The sequence below is a fragment of the Ostrea edulis genome, chromosome 9 (assembly GCF_947568905.1).
Source record: "Ostrea edulis chromosome 9, xbOstEdul1.1, whole genome shotgun sequence".
Lineage (NCBI taxonomy): Eukaryota > Metazoa > Mollusca > Bivalvia > Ostreida > Ostreidae > Ostrea > Ostrea edulis.
Window position 1 is genome coordinate 53324503 of NC_079172.1, and position 20224 is coordinate 53344726.

A 20224-nucleotide genomic window follows, 5' to 3' on the forward strand; every position below is an offset into this window, starting at 1 on the left:
AAATCGAGGCAGGCTACTGTCAAACAAGTTGATGTTACAACGGATTCATCAGTCTCGTTTAAAGTCAGCATTTCGAAAATTATATGGTCGTTATAATGATCTACTTTGCCAATACAACCTTTCACTGGGTAAATGCTGTCTGGATTGTTTCATACCTAGTGTTAGGCCGTTCTTCACACTCTGATTTTGACTACGGATTACTCCGTTTACCTCATCAAGACATTGCTCACGGCGGGTGTGTCCGGTCCACAGGGGATGATTACTCCTCCTAGGCACCTGATCCCACCTCTGGTATATCCAGGGGTCTGTGTTTGCCAAACCTGTTATTTTGTATTCCTTATTGGAGTTATAAGATTGATCAGTATATTGATTGCTATATATACATGCATCAATATGGAAAACTATTAATAACTCAACTTTATGACAAACGGAGGACTTTCGCTTCTCCGTCGTCAACTTCCCATAGTTATGTAGCAACATTCTACGATTACCGGAATATGGTTTTTATGTCTCAACTGATTCGATACACGAGAAAATGATTTGCGTATGATCAACTTTCAAATCGAGACAGGCTAGTGACAAACAAGTTGACATTACAGAGGTTTCAACAATCTCGTTTAATGTCAGCATTTCGCACATTATACGGTTTTTTCATAATCTAATTTGCAAATTAGGTCGAATTTTGTCTAACGTATTTCATGCCAGTTCTTTGCAAACGGATTCCTCCCATTTACATGGTCAAGATATAGGACTCACTGTGGGTGTGACCGGTCAACAGGGATGCTTACTCCTCCTAGGGACCTGATCTCACCTCTGTGTTTCCAGGGGCCCTTACTTGCCCTACTCTCAATTTTGTATTCATTATCATGGTATTTACGTATTTACTATTGCCGATTTTTAACTTTTTCATCCAGGATGATTTTTTTCTTCTTCTTGAAATATAAAACTGCAAATTTGACAATGTAACGTTAATTTAAAAAATTATATTGACATAACTTATCATGATTATGACTAAACATCCATATAGTTGTGATCTCGCTATTAATGTTAAAGTCTGTGGATACTGAAAACAATCTCGAGATAATTAATAGCATTTACTTTTTCTATTATGTAAACCAATGAAGATAAGCACACATATCAACTCAAGCGAAATTGAAAGAATAAGTTAAATACATGAGGTGAATTATAGCTAAGCTAAAACCAGTATTTCATTTCTGTCGAAATATCAAATAATCGTACTATACTTCTCAAGATCCATACACACATTGTTTGCATCTGTAGCACGTTCCTGAGGAATATGGCTATCATTACAACTTGTAAGATAAAAATATTGGAATGTAAATATAAAGCCTTTAACAAATTTCTGTAACATATTTTAGTATCCACTGTCGATCAAATTTAGATACTGGTTTGTTTTAAATCCCTTTCAAAAATGTTCACTCATATTGAGACGTTACTAGCTGCAGGTGAAGTATCTCAGAACTATGCATGGCGCTCAGATTTTATGAAACGGTATCCAGAATTGTATCAGTAAGAGTTCTTCATCGTACCGATGCCTAACCTCGGTTGGTAATGTCTCATCTGAAAAAATCTAAATGCCAAGCGTTTGGCAAAGAAGCTGCCTACTTTTATATCTGAGGTTTTACGCAGTAGAGGCACTTTTTTCTAAATTCCTTAAAAATAATCTAGACTATGATTTGTTATTGTAAATATCAGATGATTTATTATGGATGTCAAAGGTTTTTTTATTTACAGTTAGATGATGGGTAAGTCGTGAAATAGCAAATGTATGGTCCCTTTTGCCATCAATTTGCTATTTCTCCAATTATCTATTCTGTAAGTTGTATTATACCGAAACAATTTATTCGGTGAGAATACAAAACCTCCTTTCCGCCATTATCCAAGTTGATCTATTCTGACGTTACATCGCCGATTATTAATCCCGTGAGGATCCGGGTTAGAATAGGTCCTCGGTATCCCCTTGCTTGTCGTAAGAGGCGACTAAACAGGGCGGTCCTTCGGATAAGACCGCAAAAACTGAGGTTCCGTGTCACAGCAGGTGTAGCACGATAAAGATCCCTCCCTGCTCAAACGCCGTAAGCGCCAAGCATAGGCCTAAATTTTGCAGCCCTTCACCGGCAATGGTGATGTCTCCATATGAGTGAAAGATTCTCGAGAGGGCCTTTAAACAATATTCAATCAATCAATCATCACCGATTATACGATTGCTGGAACGCTGGACACATGCCGAGCATTTTGATTGTTAAAAACATTAATGAGGGGGTTAGTGGCATGCAGAGAGTAATCCCCACTAGGAAGGGATTAGTTTTATCTACAGAAAAATCAATAACGGAATAAGAATAGCATCTAGTTTTCCAAAAAGGAGACCATCCCTACAATAAAGGTTAGCATATTTGTTTTGATGAATGACTAAGGTCACTATGATAGACTGGATTCGAAGGACAAAACACTTCAAAAATGGTATGAGAAAGTTTTATTCCCATGTCGACAGTCCCTTTGGAAAAAAAGAAATAATTCCATTTTGTATCACATAAAAGTTATGCCATCTAAAAAGGTTTTAAGTCCCGCTTTGAATAAAGATATAGAATTAAAGAAAAATTCATCCAGGATATGGCATCAAATGCTTTTTAAAAATATATAACTATTCACATAATAGTACAAGTTGTTTCCTGAATAATAATGCATTGTGTACTAGTATATAGTTTCTCCAGTAAATCTGCTCGTAAGAAATCCTGTTTGATCTCTATATCTGTTAAATAGATTCATTCAAAACTGTTTTTATAGGTGTAGCAACACAATCTGACGTAATCCTAGACTGATGCTGCACCAAATTCTTTAAAGAAGTTAGATCCTGAGCTTATGAGTACAACTATGCAGGATGTTACAACTACATGTAAGTATTTACTGGTTCAATACTGATCCCATTGGTGTTAACATATTACACATCTACATGTACTACAGAACAGTTGAAATTTTTTGTGTCAATTCAAATTTGAAAGGGTTTGGCTATATTTTTGGCGAAAGGATTGATTAATTAAAAAGTTCTAAACGTGCATATTACAGTTTATGTTTTATCTAATATATCTTCTATTTTTATGTTCCTATTCGAGTATTTGTTATATAATCTATTATACAAATTGTTGAGACTTGGAACAAGTTTAAATGTTGTAATTCATTAATTTGGTTGAGATATTTTTTCCAAACAGAACACCGATTCTTAAAAAAAGTTTAAATCAATTTACTCGAATTTTTGTATAAAAATTCCCTATTTTCGCCAATAATCTAAAAATTTGATTTCTATCCCCCACTTTTTCAAGTCTCATTTTAGATTTTAAGACAATACCTTGAAATTTATGAGAAATTTTAGAAATTGACATTACTTCTAGTAGATCTATGTCGTTTAAACTCTCAAATTTGATATAATGAATTTTTTTCGTATATCAAGTGCAAAAAGGTCATTATTTATTTCCATTACAAGTATTAAACTTTTTTAATCTGTATGTTAGAAAACATGATTGTGTATCTATTTTATGTAATGATTGATATGTGTTGCTTATGTTGTGTTGACACCAACAGACAAATCAAGTTTAATTGAATTGATTAATCTTGAGTCAATTTTAAGTGCAAAATGGTCATATTTAGAACATCCTTATGGCAAGCCCTTTTACTATTTATTCGTAAAATAAGATATCTCTTTAAATAAGAGAGATATATTTATTGTTTAAAGAGATATTTCTGTGAGTTAGAGAGATATCTTTTTACGCTAGGGAAATATCTCTTTAACCAAAAGAGATATATCTTTAATCTAAAGAGATATCTCTTTAGATCCCCCCCCCCCCCCCCCCCGGTGAACATAATGACTTCTCCCTGTTACATTGTCATTAAAATTATGTATTCCAGCAAAATACTTCTAGTGTACAAATGGCGGGAAATGTTGAAGAGGTGGTTGGGGTAACATTGTCAAGTTGCCGAGAGGCGAAATCTAGTCAAGCTCGCATATTTCATCAATTTAATGTCTTTGTTTTTTGTTACCTGTACATGTATACATTTCACATGCGGTAAAAGCAAAATCTTCCCACGGGATTGCAGCCATCACGGTGTTGCTAAAACGCGGAACGGAAAACGAAATGGAACGGAATTTAAGAATTAGAATGATTAATGTAGATAAGATAACGGTAAAAAGTCGGGGGGGGGGGGGGTCATTCCTTTTGATTAAAATCAACAATTTGGCAATTGTTTACAAGCGATAAAACAACTTTATCTTAAAATTTTGCATCATGAATTGATTAAGCGAATTTAGTTAAACGTTAGTATAAGAATTTACTAATCATTTTACAAGAATTTTGAAATTTCGGCAATGACAGAGGTGTTAGCGAGCAGTGACACCTATGGGTAGAGAATGAAAAGAACACACGTGGTTTATCCCCCCCCTCCCCCCCCCCCCCCCCCCCCCCCCCCCCCCCCCCCCCCCCCCCCCCGTGGCAAAACATCATTAACGCACATGTACATGTATTTACACATAATACCGTGTATATGTGTACTTACAACAGGGAGTGTGATAGGTATAAAACAATAATATATTTTCCGTTCCGTCTTCCGTTTCCATTTTTTGTTCCGCGTTTTAGCAACACCCCAGCCAGCATGGTAAGATTTGCTTTGGCGGGCTTCCGTTTTAGGGAGAATTATTGAAGTACTCAAACTAATAAAAATATTGGAAAGAGACATCTCTTTCTCTTTGAGAGATATTTCTTTTTCGACGATTAAAGAGATATCTCTTATACTTTGAGAGATATCTCTCTAGGAATTCTTAGAGATATATATCTTTAAGTGAAGGAGATATTTCTCAAAGTAAAAGATCGAGATATCTCTCCGAGTAAAAGAGATATCTCTTTAAGTGAAAGAGATATATCTCTATTTGAAAGAGATATCTCATAAAGTGAAAGAGGTATCTCTTTAAGTGTAAGAGATATCTCTAAAAGTAAAAGAGATTTATCTCTAAGTGAAAGAGATATTTCTTACTTAGAGAGATACCTCTTCAGATTAAGAGATATCTCTCACTTTAAAGAGATATATCTTTAAAATAAGAGATATCTCTTTAATTCAAAGAGATATCTTATTTTTCGAATAAATAGTAAAAGGGCTTGCCATACACCCTAGCTCGATAACAAGCAATGTGCCTCCCCCCCCCCCCCCCCCCCCCGATTTTCGTTTTAGCTCACCTGAGCTGAAAGTTCAAGTGAGCTATTCTGATCACCCTATGTCTCTCATCTGTTCGTCTGTCTGTCCGTAAACCTTTCACATTTTTATCTTTTCAAGAACCAATGGGCCAAATTCAACCAAACTTGGTACAAATCATCCATAGGTAAAGGGGATTCAAGTTTGTTCAAATGAAGAGCCACATGGAGGAGATATATGTAATCACGAAAATGCAAAAATAGGGTGGGGTCATTTAAAAATCTTTTCAAGAACCACTGAGCTAGAAGAGCTTAAATTTGCATGAAAGCTTTCTGACATAGTGGAGATTCAAGTTTGTTAAAATCATGACCCCCAGGGGTATGTTGGGGCCACAATAGGGGATCAAAGTTTTACATGCAAATATATAGGGAAAATCTTTGAAAATCTTTTTCTCAAGAACCACTGGGTCGGAAAAGTACAAATTTACAAGAAAGATTCTGACATAGTACAGATTGAAGTTTGTTAAAATCATGCCCCCGGGGGGTAGGATAGGATCACAATTGGGTACCAAATTTTTACATACAAATATATAGGGAAACTCTTTTAAGAACCACTGGGTCAGAAAAGTTTTCATATACATGAAAGCTTCCTGACATAGTGCAGATTCAAGTTTGTAAAAATAATGTCCCCCAGGGGTTGGTTGGGGCCACAATAGGGACCAAAGTTTTATATGCGAATATAAAGGGAAAATCTTTAAATGTTGTCAAAGGTGACTCGAGTGAGCGATGTAGCCCATGAACCTCTTGTTAATTTCTTAATTCTCCTTCAATGTAGAAATAAAAAATACACTTCCCAAAAAATTTGGTATTACTCTATCGTTTTTCCCTTTTTTAAAGAAGATTAGAGCGTCCAATTTTTGAAATAAAAGTCCAGACTTGTAAAGCGATTTTGTGTTTCAGGGTTTGGTCCCTGAACATAATCTCTATTTATCAATAACTTAGCTGCCAAACACTCTCGATCGATCGATCGAACCCCAGGGCAAATGATAATTGGCGCAACAATTAAAAGTTTATTTAGTTCATATAAAATGATTTCATTTTCGAATGTATTTGAAATACTTTTACTTAATTTTGAATAAGCTGTTTAGATTTTATTGAAATCTAAATGTAAGCCCAAAGGTACAACACTATAGTACACACCTAGTGTATCAGTCATGCCATTCACATCTTCCCCGCAAAAACGTCATTAAAGTTGTCCTGTGAAAATTGATTTAAACATGGGTAATATGTTATTACCATTCCATTAATTGCTTTATCCGTACCTGCTAATCCGTATGTAATTGTCATTCGCTAAAGCTGTGTACCTGATTAAAAGATCACTAGGATGAAATATGACTTAGTATGATCTCATCTTGTCAATGTTAAGCGTAATTTCCTTTATAACCTGAAGTCCTTTGGAATGGCTTTTGTTTTGCATTTATGACATACCCTCTAAGTAAGTCAGGATGTTTAATCACTGGGCGTAAAAAAAAAAATTACAAAAACATCGCATAAGCTTGAAATTCTGAGTGGGAAGAAATATTCGTATATAAAAATCGTGAATGGTTGACAATTTTTCCTTAGATACATTGATTAAAATGTTTATACGTATGAATTGCACTACAATGACCTTTGACTTTGAATTGATTTAGACAGTTCGGCTCTGCAATGAACATAACAAATAGATTTCCTAAAGTGATTTGCTATTTCATTGGTTAACTTCAATATATGCAATTAAAATATATGCACTTTAGGAGGCGCGTGAATCAATGTGGCGAGTTCTCTGCCTCAGAGGCAAGCGTGCAAGAACCCACAATTACGTAAATCCCCAGCCTTTGAACGTTTGTAGAGTTTACCAAGCCATATATTGTAAAAGTAGACAAATAGATTTTATGCACTATAAAAAGAACATGTATTGGGGAAAGCTGTAATTGTAAGGAATAAGATGATTCTGCATCAGGCTTTGAATTATGTCTTTGCGTTAATTCTATGCTTTATTGAGATTACTATTTGTGATAGCGTATTCAGTAACGAGCCAACAGACTGTAAACTGCTAGGTATTATTGTGTCTCATCATGGACAAGAAAGATCACGGTATCCCCTTCAGTCGCAGATAAATTATTCCACTGTGAATTCTAAAGACGAATCTATCAAAAAGCCAATGTCACATTGGGATGTGTTAGAGGGAATTCACTATCTTCAACAGAAACAAACTCACAGAAGAACCAGTCCAGCTCGGGATCAAAACTTGCGGGCATTTTTTCTGAGTAAGTATATAGACCTCAGTGACGAATTTACAAAGTGTCAGATGTTTCTCTCTTAAGGTGGCTCATTTAATTTAATGGCTCATTTAAGCACCTCGTATGAAGCATTTCACCAACGAAAAAGTAAAAGAAGCTCTTAATTATTTTATATGATTTTTTTCTTAAATAATAAAAAGGGTGTTCTGTTTACAAATAAGAGATTTTAGAGTCAATATTTAGCTGTGATTTGGTGCATGATATAGATATTTCATAAAATATGTCTAAGAGACTCAGATAGACGTTCTGTTTATTTAAGAAAAGAAAAAAAAAACAATTATAAACCAAAAACAATATATCAATATTTCTTAATATTCTTGTAAATGACATGTTTTTGAAGATTTTATTCATAGATTTCAAAAACATTAAAAAATAACGTTTTCATTTTTTGATGAATATTTAAAAAAAACAAAACAAAGAAAATCTGCCTGGGTCGTTTAGGCATGTTTTATTAGATATTCATATCGTACATCAAATCATAGTGAAATTTGGACTCTAGAATCTCTTATCTGCAAAATAAACACATTTTTATCATTTCGGGAAAAAAATACAAAAAAATTCATATAAAATATGTAATGGAGAGCTTGTATCACTCTTTCGATGGTGAAATCATACTTCAAAAAAGGCGTTTTAACGAACCATTTAAAAAGATTTTGATGTAATGAGCTACCTTAATAAATCTCTACTTAGTTAACGATGGAGATGTACGACACGTACAAGACAATAAGTTTGATACCTTTAGCTTTATGATAGTAATATTGTAGACAAAGTGGGAGTAACGATGCTATATACATGTAAAACACATTGTGAAAGTCTCCCATTGAAGAAAGTATGCTATCGCATTTTCTCCCATAGGACAACTAGAAATCTCAAAAAGCTCTATAGGAATTTTATCTTTATAGGAAGATATTTGTAATCCTACGAGGATTATTAAAACCGATAACTAATCCCACCTGATAAATTTCATTCATTTTAATGTTTGCCTGTTGTTTTACAATAACATCCACTTCGATTAGATACCGGGTATACATGGAAGTGGAAAATAATCTACCTATTACATGAACATGTATCTATCTGTCTGTTACTGATTAGCTTTGTTACTGACTGTCTACAGAAATATGTCGAGTTGTTAAAGTCCATAGAAGGTTTACCAAGCCTTCTATGGACGTAAGCTTTCTGTAGACAGTCAGTATAGGAACCTTTATAATTAATGATAATTATATGCATACTGGACGAACGCAGTCCTGCAATGATCGAGTGTTGTATGATTGTGATACGACTTTCGTTCCTTCTTCCAAAAATCGGTCTACAAATGGAGAGGTATCTAAAGAGTGCTCCTGTAATCTAGCTACTTGGAGTTCAGATTTGGTGCTCTCTCTCTCTCTCTCTCTCTCTCTCTCTCTCTCTCTCTCCACTTCCAGAATTTTTCACACATGTAGAAACGTCACCTAGCTTTAGGTGAAGTGCAATGAATTTTGAACTACCAGATTACATGGCGCTCACGGCCATGACAGTGAGGGTTCTCTACCGTGAGAGTGAGGGTTCTCTATCGTGACAATGAGAGTTCTCTACCGTGACAGTGAGGGCTCTCTATCGTGAGAGTGAGAGTTCTCTATCGTGACAGTGAGGGCTCTCTATCGTGAGAGTGAGAGTTATCTATCGTGACAGTGAGAGTTATCTATCGTGACAGTGAGGGTTCTCTATCGTGACAATGAGAGTTCTCTACCGTGACAGTGAGGGCTCTCTATCGTGAGAGTGAGAGTTCTCTATCGTGACAGTGAGGGCTCTCTATCGTGAGAGTGAGAGTTATCTATCGTGACAGTGAGGGCTCTCTATCGTGAGAGTGAGAGTTATCTATCGTGACAGTGAGGGCTCTCTATCGTGAGAGTGAGAGTTATCTATCGTGACAGTGAGGGCTCTCTATCGTGAGAGTGAGAGTTATCTATCGTGACAGTGAGAGTTATCTATCGTGAGAGTGAGGGTTCTCTATCGTGACATTGAGGGCTCTCTACCGTGAATGAGGGATCTCTATCGTGACAGTGAGGGCTCTCTAACGTGAGAGTGAGGGCTCTCTACCGTGAGAGTGAGGGTTCTCTATCGTGACAGAGAGAGTTTTCTATCGTGACAGTGAGGGTTCTCTATCGTGCCAACGCCTACCAAAATACGGGACTTCTGTTTCTAAAAACCGTGACTGTAACTTCTGATGCGGGATGTTTGACGAAGGACCAGTCATTTTCTATGTTAAAAGTCTTATTGACGCGGTAGCGGGATTGAGAATCGAACCCAGAAGCTCCCTTTTACGAAGCCTTTAGGACATAGGATACCCAAATAAAAATGTGAAAGAATTTTGTAAAACTATTTTTAAATGTTTTGATATTGCTGAAAACCCATATTTACCACAAAAATTTCCAATGAAAACACTTTATTTTTGCATCATTCAAAAATATATACTCAAAATTTAATGAGAAAATATCACCCAAAAATTTAAATCCTTGGAAGACGTATTTGTACTGGTGCAGTCTATGTTTTAATTATCAATCTACACTATTGTTTGATCCAAAAAATGGTGTTTCCCTTTCTTCGCAGGTCATCAAGTTAACCCCTGTTGCCATTCTGCACTAATACCACGAGTTCTATCATATGTAACGAAAACGACCTAATGTTCAAGTATAATGATGATGATTTATAAATTTTGCCATTGTTCGAGTAGTTTTCATAGTAAGGTTGTCTGATACTTACTGAAGCAATACAAACTATTCTACATTAGTAACCGTTCATCCAGGTTTGTCAAACTTTGGTTTCAATTACAACTCTTGGGACAAAGCGATTAATCCAATGGAGGGGAACCACTGCGTGTTGTTAGAAAAGTAGAAATCCTCATCTTGTCTGGAGTTTTGAATATTGTGAATATTCATCTTGCAGATTCAAAACTTTTAAATGATCGTTTTAGTACAATGACGCCTGGAAGTTTTAAATGATCGTTTTAGTACAATGACGCCTGGAAGGTTTTCCTCAATCCCACCGCCGTTATGAACTGCTTGTAACTGTTTACATTTTGATCACATTAATATACACATGTAGCTAAAAACACATGCAGTGATTGCATTTCATAAAATAATTCTACGGGGAAAATGAAATGAAAAAAAGAGAAGATATTAAAAATATTGACCTCTGCAAATGAAGCCTGATTTCGACACGATTATCATTCTTTGAGTAGTACATGCATTCTTTAAATGTTCTGATTTCTGATACCTTCATCCATGCTTATTGATAAAGAACAATGGTGTTAACGGTTCTCCTTGTGTTGTAGGTGGATTGATCTGTAACTACTGTATAGCGGAGCATGGATCCCGGTGTCACTGTTGTCAGTTCTGTGCATCATGCTGCAAATAAAAGTTATGTCCGAATTATAATTCTGTTGTTTTCTTAAGTATATATGGTGGGTATCCTTGTATTGTGAACTTCTCTGCATGCTTTATATATGTGTATCACAAAGCAGTTACGTTTATCTAGAGTGCATTGCAAGTTCTATACTTTATAAAATATTTCAGATGAGTGTGAATCTTGTATACTCCTAAATTTACATCGAATGACTGTATTCCATTTTCAATGACTGTGTAGTGTATGACAGCAGTAGCAAGAAATTTGTCGTCATCGAAAGCAATTTTTGTGTACTTGTCTACATGGTCGAGCGGTCTAGCGTGCTAGTCACGCGTTGCTTGGAGATTTGTTTCCGACGGTCGTGAGTTCAGCCCCGGATAGGGGCGGAAGTGGGTATCCATAAATAGTGAATTGCTCTGTGCTTTAACGCTATGTGTCACACTGCACAATCGTTGCCCCCTGTGATGTTCGGTGGTAAGATGAATTTCGTTTTTGATATCTATTGAGGGTCTACAAATGGAGAAATACCGAAAGAGTCTATCCACCAGCGTGAATGTCATATGAGAGAATTATAATCGTAGGATTAACTCGCAACCGCTGTAAAAAGCGCACACGATGGTGAAACACTACGGGCATACCAAGAAATCTTAATATTAATCAGAAGTCATTGGATGTGGTAGAATATCCAGAACAGATTTATGAAATAGATATAGATGTCGGGAATTATACATGCTGCTGATGAAATAGGTATAGAATTATACACGCTGTTGAACATGAAATAGGTATAGAATTATACCCGCTGTTGAACATGATATAGGTATAGAATTATACACGCTGTTGAACATGAAATAGGTATAGAATTATACCCGCTGTTGAACATGAAATAGGTATAGAATTATACCCGCTGTTAAACATGAAATAGGTATAGAATTATACCCGGTGTTGAACATGAAATAGGTATAGAATTATACACGCTGTTGAACATGAAATAGGTATAGAATTATACCCGCTGTTGAACATGAAATAGGTATAGAATTATACACGCTGTTGAACATGAAATAAGTATAGATGTCTAGAGTCATACACGCTGCTGTGCATTTTTCAGGATGGTCAAGCTTTGCGAGAAGGGTTAAGACAATATCATTTATAGCAAAATATATCTCTCTCACACACACACACACACACAGAGAGAGAGAGAGAGAGAGAGAGAGAGAGAGAGAGAGAGAGAGAATTTCATTTACAAAGAGAGTATTCCATTTTGTTGCGTATTCTGCAACAGTACACTACGCACAATGCTACGTCATTTCGGCTGATGATGTCAGATGAATTTATTAACTACAGAAAGACTTGTATGAACATCAACTGCACTGGACTTCTTAGCAATCTTCGTCAATCTCTGGAATCAACGGCGAGAGAGAAAAACGACGATCGATTCCAAAAAGATTAAACAGTGTACATATGTAATGTAGAGTTTGCATTTTAACGTGTAAATTTGTAGCTTGAATTTGGATATAAAAACAGACTGACACCCACGTATAGCCAAACTCCAAGGTCAGGGTCATGATGTCAAAATTTTTTGATACGAAAAGGAAGGTATTGCCACAAAAAATACACATGTCAAATATGAAACCCCTATCACCCCAATTTAAAAGTTATGGCCAAGGTTGGGATTTTAGCACAAACAGGCGGACAGACTAAACACTATATACCCGCATATCTCCGATTACGGGGGCAGGATAAATCATCCCCCTAAAAAGGATATGTTTTCATAGTAGATAATCTCATTAAGTAGGGGTTGATCTTTCGTAAGCACGTAAGCATGAATTTGAGATGAATACTTACCAAATTCTCTTCCAGCAAATGGTTTTATTATCGTTTCTTTAGCAATCAATACCATCATTATAACACATATTTCGTGTTTCTTAGAAAGGATATACAAGTATATGGCTCAGTTGAAAGTCGATTTGCCCAGACAAACTAGATGAAAGTTCGGCTTGACATATATAACACCTCGTTTTTGTCATAAAATAGCAATAACATAACTAACAAATTACAAATCCCCCGCATCACAACTTTCGCTAACGGTGCAATATTTCATATTAAACCATTTAAAAGGAATTTCATGTTTTTTCATTGGAGTCATATGGACAATAAGCAAAACGCACTTTATAAATATGCATACAGTGTCCTTATTACTGCTACCTGACATATACTATAATGCGCATTGTATAATCGTCTGAGTTTATTAAGCATCCAGCCACTTCTTCATAATCCATGGAACAAACCAGAACGGTAACATATGGCGCATATCATCTAATTCATGGTGTTACGAACTTATAAAGGAAAATCAATTTATAAATAGAAATAGGGTGTCCTGGAAAGTGTGGCAAAGTGGGGGTTATCAAGTTCACGTATATAGGAATTACTGTCTGAACTAGCAACAACGATCACGACCTAGATAGGAGCTCGAGGCGGTCCAGCAATGATGACCATGACCTAGATAGGAGCCCGAGGCGGTCCAGCAATGATGACCATGACCTAGATAGGAGCCCGAGGCGGTCCAGCAATGATGATCATGACCTAGATAGGAGCTCGAGGAGGTCCAGACAAACCAGGGAGCTATAGGCAATTAGATTGCTGATCTTCAAAGCTTGTGGCATTTCAAAATAAGACCTGAATATCCAGAGTTTGTAAATTTCATTTCAAATTTTGACTTTCTATGCTTTGTGGAAAGCAAAAATAGAGAAAACAGATTTTTTTGAAATTCTAGGTTTTGTCTCATATGAAAAATAGAATCCTGATAGCGAAAGTTAAATCTGATGATGTCATTTCGGCAGTTTGTGAAAGTCTTGTCAAATTGTCTAATTTGATAAACCTAATGGAAAAGAAAATTCATAATTTCTGGGGGGTTTTAAGAACACTTTTTAATTTGATTTTTTTTCTTTTATAATTAAAATTCCATAGTCAAACGTTTTTTGAAAGTAGTGAAATTAACAAAATCATATCTTAAGATTGATTAATGAATAAATGAAAATATACATTACTGGGTATATATTAAAATTATCGAGTGCAATTTATGGGTGAAATTTCACATGAATTTTTCAACACTTTACACGCCCATTCCTCACGATAAATTAAAGACTAGACTTTTTGATATCATAAACAGTTGCTTCTTCAACAAAAATGGAAACCGCAAATATTCATATCTAGTGATCAGTCATCCAAAAAATTACTTTGTTAAACACCACTCTGATTCCACGCACAAATACTCTGAATTTGAAATAAAAAATATGCTGGAGTTCCTCATTGACAATATCCTCGTGGTCTTTGGTGATCAGGTCTTCTAACAGTCTGTTGGAATTCACATGGGCACGAATTGTGCTCCTTTGTTAGCTGACCTATTTTTATCTTCCTATGAAGTAGAATTTATTCAAAAACTTCTACGTGAGAAGAAAAATCTTTTGGTGTGGCCTTAAATTCGACATTTAGATATATCGACAACGTTTTATCTACTAACGATAATAATTTCCATTCATATGTCGATTTGATATATCCAAGTGAACTAGAAATAAAAGACACCACAAAGTCTTCCACGTCTGCTTCTTTTTCTTGAAAGTAGATATTAACGGCAAACTAACCACTCAACTTTATGACAAACAGGATGATTTCAGCTTCTCCATCGTCAACTTCCCATATCTATGTAGCAATATTCCATTATCACCTGCATGTGGTGTTTATATCTCTCAGCTGAATCAATATGCAAGAGCTTGTTCTGCTTATGGTCAGTTTTTAAATCGAGACAGGCTACTGACAAACAAGTTGATGGTGCAGGTGTTCCAACAGTCTCGTTTAAGTCAGCATTTCGCAAATTTTATGGTCATTATAACGGTCGAGTTTGCCAATACAACCTGTCATTGGATCAAATGCTGCCTGACGTGTTTCATACCGATTGTTAGACCGTTCTTGGCACTCTGATTCTGACTACGGATAACTCCGTTTACCTTATCAAGATATAGGGCTAACGGCAGCTGTGACCGGTCGACAGGGGATGCTTACTCCTCCTAGGCACCTGATCCCACCTCTGGTGTGTCCAGGGGTCCGTGTTTGCCTAACTCTATATTTTGCATTGCTTATAGGAGTTATGAGATTGATCACTGTTCGTTATCTTCACCTTTCATGAAGCTTACTTAAACTGTTAAAAAATACTAATTAAGACCAAACCTTCTTTAGAGTATACAAACTTGTCTCTTATCAATCAATACTAGAGTTCCCCCGGGACCTGATGTCAGTCTCGGGAGTTTCTATTTCGCCTGTGATGTTCACTACTAGAGTTCCCCCAGGACCTCTCGGGAGTTTCTATTTCGCCTGTGATGTTCATTACTAGAGTTCCCCCGGGACGTGGTGTCAGTCTCGGGAGTTTCTATTTCGCCTGTGATGTTCATTACTAGAGTTCCCCCGGGACGTGGTGTCAGTCTCGGGAGTTTCTATTTCGCCTGTGATGTTCACTAAGTACTAGAGTTCCCCCGGGACCTGGAGTTTCTATTTCGCCTGTGATGTTCATTACTAGAGTTCCCCCGGGACGTGGTATCAGTCTCGGGAGTTTCTATTTCGCCTGTGATGTTCACTACTAGAGTTCCCCCAGGACCTCTCGGGAGTTTCTATTTTGCCTGTGATGTTCATTACTAGAGTTCCCCCGGGACGTGGTGTCAGTCTCGGGAGTTTCTATTTCGCCTGTGATGTTCATTACTAGAGTTCCCCCGGGACGTGGTATCAGTCTCGGGAGTTTCTATTTCGCCTGTGATGTTCATTACTAGAGTTCCCCCGGGACGTGGTATCAGTCTCGGGAGTTTCTATTTCGCCTGTGATGTTCACTAAGTACTAGAGTTCCCCCGGGACCTGGAGTTTCTATTTCGCCTGTGATGTTCATTACTAGAGTTCCCCCGGGACGTGGTATCAGTCTCGGGAGTTTCTATTTCGCCTGTGATGTTCACTACTAGAGTTCCCCCGGGACCTCTCGGGAGTTTCTATTTCGCCTGTGATGTTCACAACATGCTCCTCTTACTGTAAGATTGCCAAACACTTGTATTTTGCGGTGGATATTTTTATCTAGGAGGAAAGGATGTAAACATTTTAAAACTAGTTCCTTCATAGTGTTTTACATTTCATATTGTTCTTCATCACAGGCGAAATTATTTAAAATTTAAAAATTATCCCAAGGGTACATTAATTCCGTGTCTTCGGGCTCTTGTAATTTCATTTTACATGTATGTGTCTGTGTTTTTTCTTGTTCAAATCAACTGTTCGCACATTATTTCATTAAAGAACAGGTAATTATTACACAAAATGTCCAGGCATTCAACATAATTTGTAATGAAAGTTCTGATTAATATCAATATAACAATAGTATCTAACAGCACTGGGAACATTCACAACTTCATGATATACGATTCCGTTGTCGTTCTTTGAAATTTAATTTCACTTCTCTTTGTAAGTATTTTCACACCACTCTACCTCCCATTGAACGTAGAGTAAACATAGCAATGAACATAGAGTCCGTAAAACACATTTAAAAAGCAAAAAAACCAACAACAAAACTGGTTTATACAAATAAATCAGACAATCTATTAATAATCATTTCAAATTATTTTGACATCAGCTTATAAAAAGTGTTTTGATAAAAAGGGTTTTTTTTCCCTTCATTGTGGTATGTTTGCCTTTTGATGCGACCCACTTTTTCTCGTGAATTTTTCCACCTATAGTGTATTACATTTTTTCTGAAAAGTTCAGCCACAGTTGTCTTCCCAATTCATTCCAGGGCCGTAAATTACATGGAGGAGGCAGCTGCCTCCTCCAACTTTTGAGCCAAACAAAATTAAAATTTAAAGTTCATTAGAATTTATGTTGTTTCCAATAACTAAGAACATGATACCTCCCTTAAAAAGCATTCCAAATCTTTCTTTTAGAATGAGTTAGTCAAGTAACATCTTAGAAGGCCCTAGAATCAAGGATTTTGCACGAAACGTGTTCAGTGTGCACAAAATGTGCTCAGTGTCTGGGGGCCTGGGCGGCCCCCAGACCCCCGCCTAATTTCCTGCCTCCTCCAAATTGAAGGTTAATTTACGGCCCTGCATTCTCTTGAGATATGCAGCTTACTTGTTTCCCGGTTCTCTTGAGATGTGCAGCTTTACTTTTCCCGGTTCTCTTGAGATGTGCAGCTTTACTTATTTCGCGGTTCTCTTGAGATGTGCAGCTTTACTTATTTCCCGGTTCTGTTGAGATGTGCAGCTTTACTTATTTCGCGGTTCTCTTGAGATGTGCAGCTTTACTTATTTCCCGGTTCTCTTGAGATGTGCAGCTTTACTTATTTCCCGGTTCTCTTGAGATGTGCAGCTTTACTTATTTCCCGGTTCTCTTGAGATGTGCAGCTTTACTTATTTCGCGGTCGTGGTAAATAGGCAAATGCTGCTTCGTTTCCAGCCTACGTCGAACGAAACATAGGAACATCAATGGATAGTTCTCTCCCCAGTGATGGAGCATTTCAACAGCATATAAACTTCACGTCAACACGTTCTTCATTCAACAATATTTACATTTCCTTTGTGTAATGATAGCCATTTCCTTATTAATGTGCTGCAAGTTGTGAACAATGCGCGTATCAATCTTGATAATTATATATAATGATAATTGCACATACATACATGTATGATGATCCCAATTGCATGTACATTAGTGGCTAGTAGTGTAAGATGAAGGCTCAAGTGAGTTCCGTTGTTTGTCGGCGTCAGCGTAAACTTTTAACATTTTCATCTTCTTCTCCAGAACCACTGGACCAATTTTAATCAAACTTGGCACAAAGCTTTCTTGGGTGAAGGGCTTTCAAGTTTGTTCAATTGAAGGGTCATGGGCCTTCAAAGGGGACATAGTGACCCCACCCTATTTTTGCATTTTTGTGATTATCTCAATCACAAAAATAGGATAGGGTAATTTAAAAATCTTCTCAAGAACCATTAAGTCAGAAGAGCTGAGATTTACATGAAAGCTTCCTGACATAGTGCAGATTCAGGTTTGTTCAAATCATAGTCCTCGGGGGTAGGATGGGGCCACAATAGGGGATCAAAGTTTTACATAAAAACATATAGGGAAAATCTTTGAAAATCTTCTTCTCAAGAAACACTGGGCCAAAAAAGCTGCGATTTGTATGGAAACTTCCTGACATAGTGGAGATTCAGGTTTGTTAAATTCATGATGGGGCCACAGTAAGAGATCAAAGTTTTACATGCTGATATATAGAAAAAAAATCTTTTAAAATCTTCTTCTGAAGAACTATTGGGCCAAATACTTTTGCATGAAAGCTGCCTGACATAGTGCAGATTCAAGTATGTAAAAATCATGGCCCCCGGGTAGGATGGGGCCACAATAGGGGATCAAAGTTTTACATGCAAATACAGTGTATATAGAGAAAATCTTTAAAAGTCTTTCTCAAGAACCACTGGGCCAGGAAAGTAGAAATTTACATGAAACCTTCCTGACATAGTGCAGATTCACGTTTGTAAAAACCATGACCCCCAGAGGTAGGATGGGGTCACAATAGGGGATCAAAGTTCTACATATAAAAATATAGGGAAAATCTTTAAAAATCTTATTGTGAAGAATCACAGGGCCAGAAAAGTTTACATTTACTTGAAAGCTTCCTGACATAGTGGAGATTCAAGTTTGTTAGAATCATGGTCCCTGGGGGTAGGATGGGGCCACAATGGGGGATCAAAGTTTTAGATACTAATATATAAAATCTTCTTCTCAATAACCATATTGGGCCAAAGAAGCTGACATTTACATGAAAGCTTCCTGACATCGTGCAGATTCAAGTTTGTAAAAATCATGGCTCCTGGGGGTAGGTTTGTGCTACAATAATGATCAAAGTTCTACATGCGAATATATAGGGAAAATCTTTAGATATGAGCCCAAGTGACAAAGATGAGCGATGTGGCTCAGTGCCTCTTGTTTTATATATTGTGCCACTGAATAAAAAGGCGTTTTATTTGTACGATTTTGTAAATCGTAAAAAAAAAATTTGGAAAAAAAATTCATAGTAAATCGTAAAAACAATTTAAAGAGTCGTTTCTACGATTTAGTAAATCGTACAAACGATTGCAAAAGTCATTTCTACGTATTAGTCTATCGTATAAATGACTTTTAAAAATCGTTTATACAGTTTAAATAAATCGTAGAAACGACTTTTTAGGTCACCTGGTCTGCGTCCGTCGTGCGTTGATAGCTACTCTTCCAGTTCTTTCCTGAAGCACAGCGGCGTAGCTACACGTACATTGTAGCACTGTAAGCATGTGCTTACAACTATTTTCGTTAAATTCTTATCACCGTAAACGAAAAATGTCCTCAGCTTCTGAAGGGGCTTCTGGGGTAAGACCCCCCCCCCCCGACCCCCCTGCTTACAAATATTTCAAACCTATCTACGCTACTGAAGCATGTTTGTATATATTGTATATTGTAAATCTCAGGACTTCTGCAACTCCGAGGACTTAGACATTTACCAATTTTCGAAAATCTTCTCTACCACCGTACATCTAGGCCTACATCTTCAAGAAAAACTAACTAAACTAGTCACGTGGAGCCGGAAGGCCTCTACCAAACTTAATGATTCCTCGGGTTGATGCTCTAGCTCCAGGGCGGAGCCAAACTTGGCATATAGTATTTATGTGTAAAACAGTTAAATAACTTTTTTTTTAAGTGCTATTGATACTAAATTGAAACTTAAATCGATAGTATTTAGAAGGAGCATGCAGGTAACCCTTTACCAAAATTGTAAATTTCTTGATTTCAGGGATAGCGGTTTAAGTTACAGTGTGGGGTCAAAATAATCATAGTTGTTAAATTGTCTTTATCTTTGTAAGACTTCTTTAATTTTGTTGATACTTTATAAAAATTAGATGTAGGCCCTATGTTTTGGAAACGATGAAAAGGATCAGATGTACCAAAATTGTGAACTTCCCAAACCTAGGGTTCTGACTCTAGATAGGAAGTGTCCATATATATATATATATATATATATATATATATATATATATATATAGAGTTATAGTTATAGTTAATGTAGTTAATATAACACATAGAAGTCTTTCATCAGTATGGGCACATTCGAAGGGCATTGTTGTTTTATACTGGTCACCGCCCGTGAGGCTAGTGGTACTTTTAACTAATTCTCAGGTGACCGATAAGGTATTTTGGCTGGTGTTACAATCGTTCATATACTCTTTACTAATAGATACGACTTATTTATTAAACCGTAGAAAC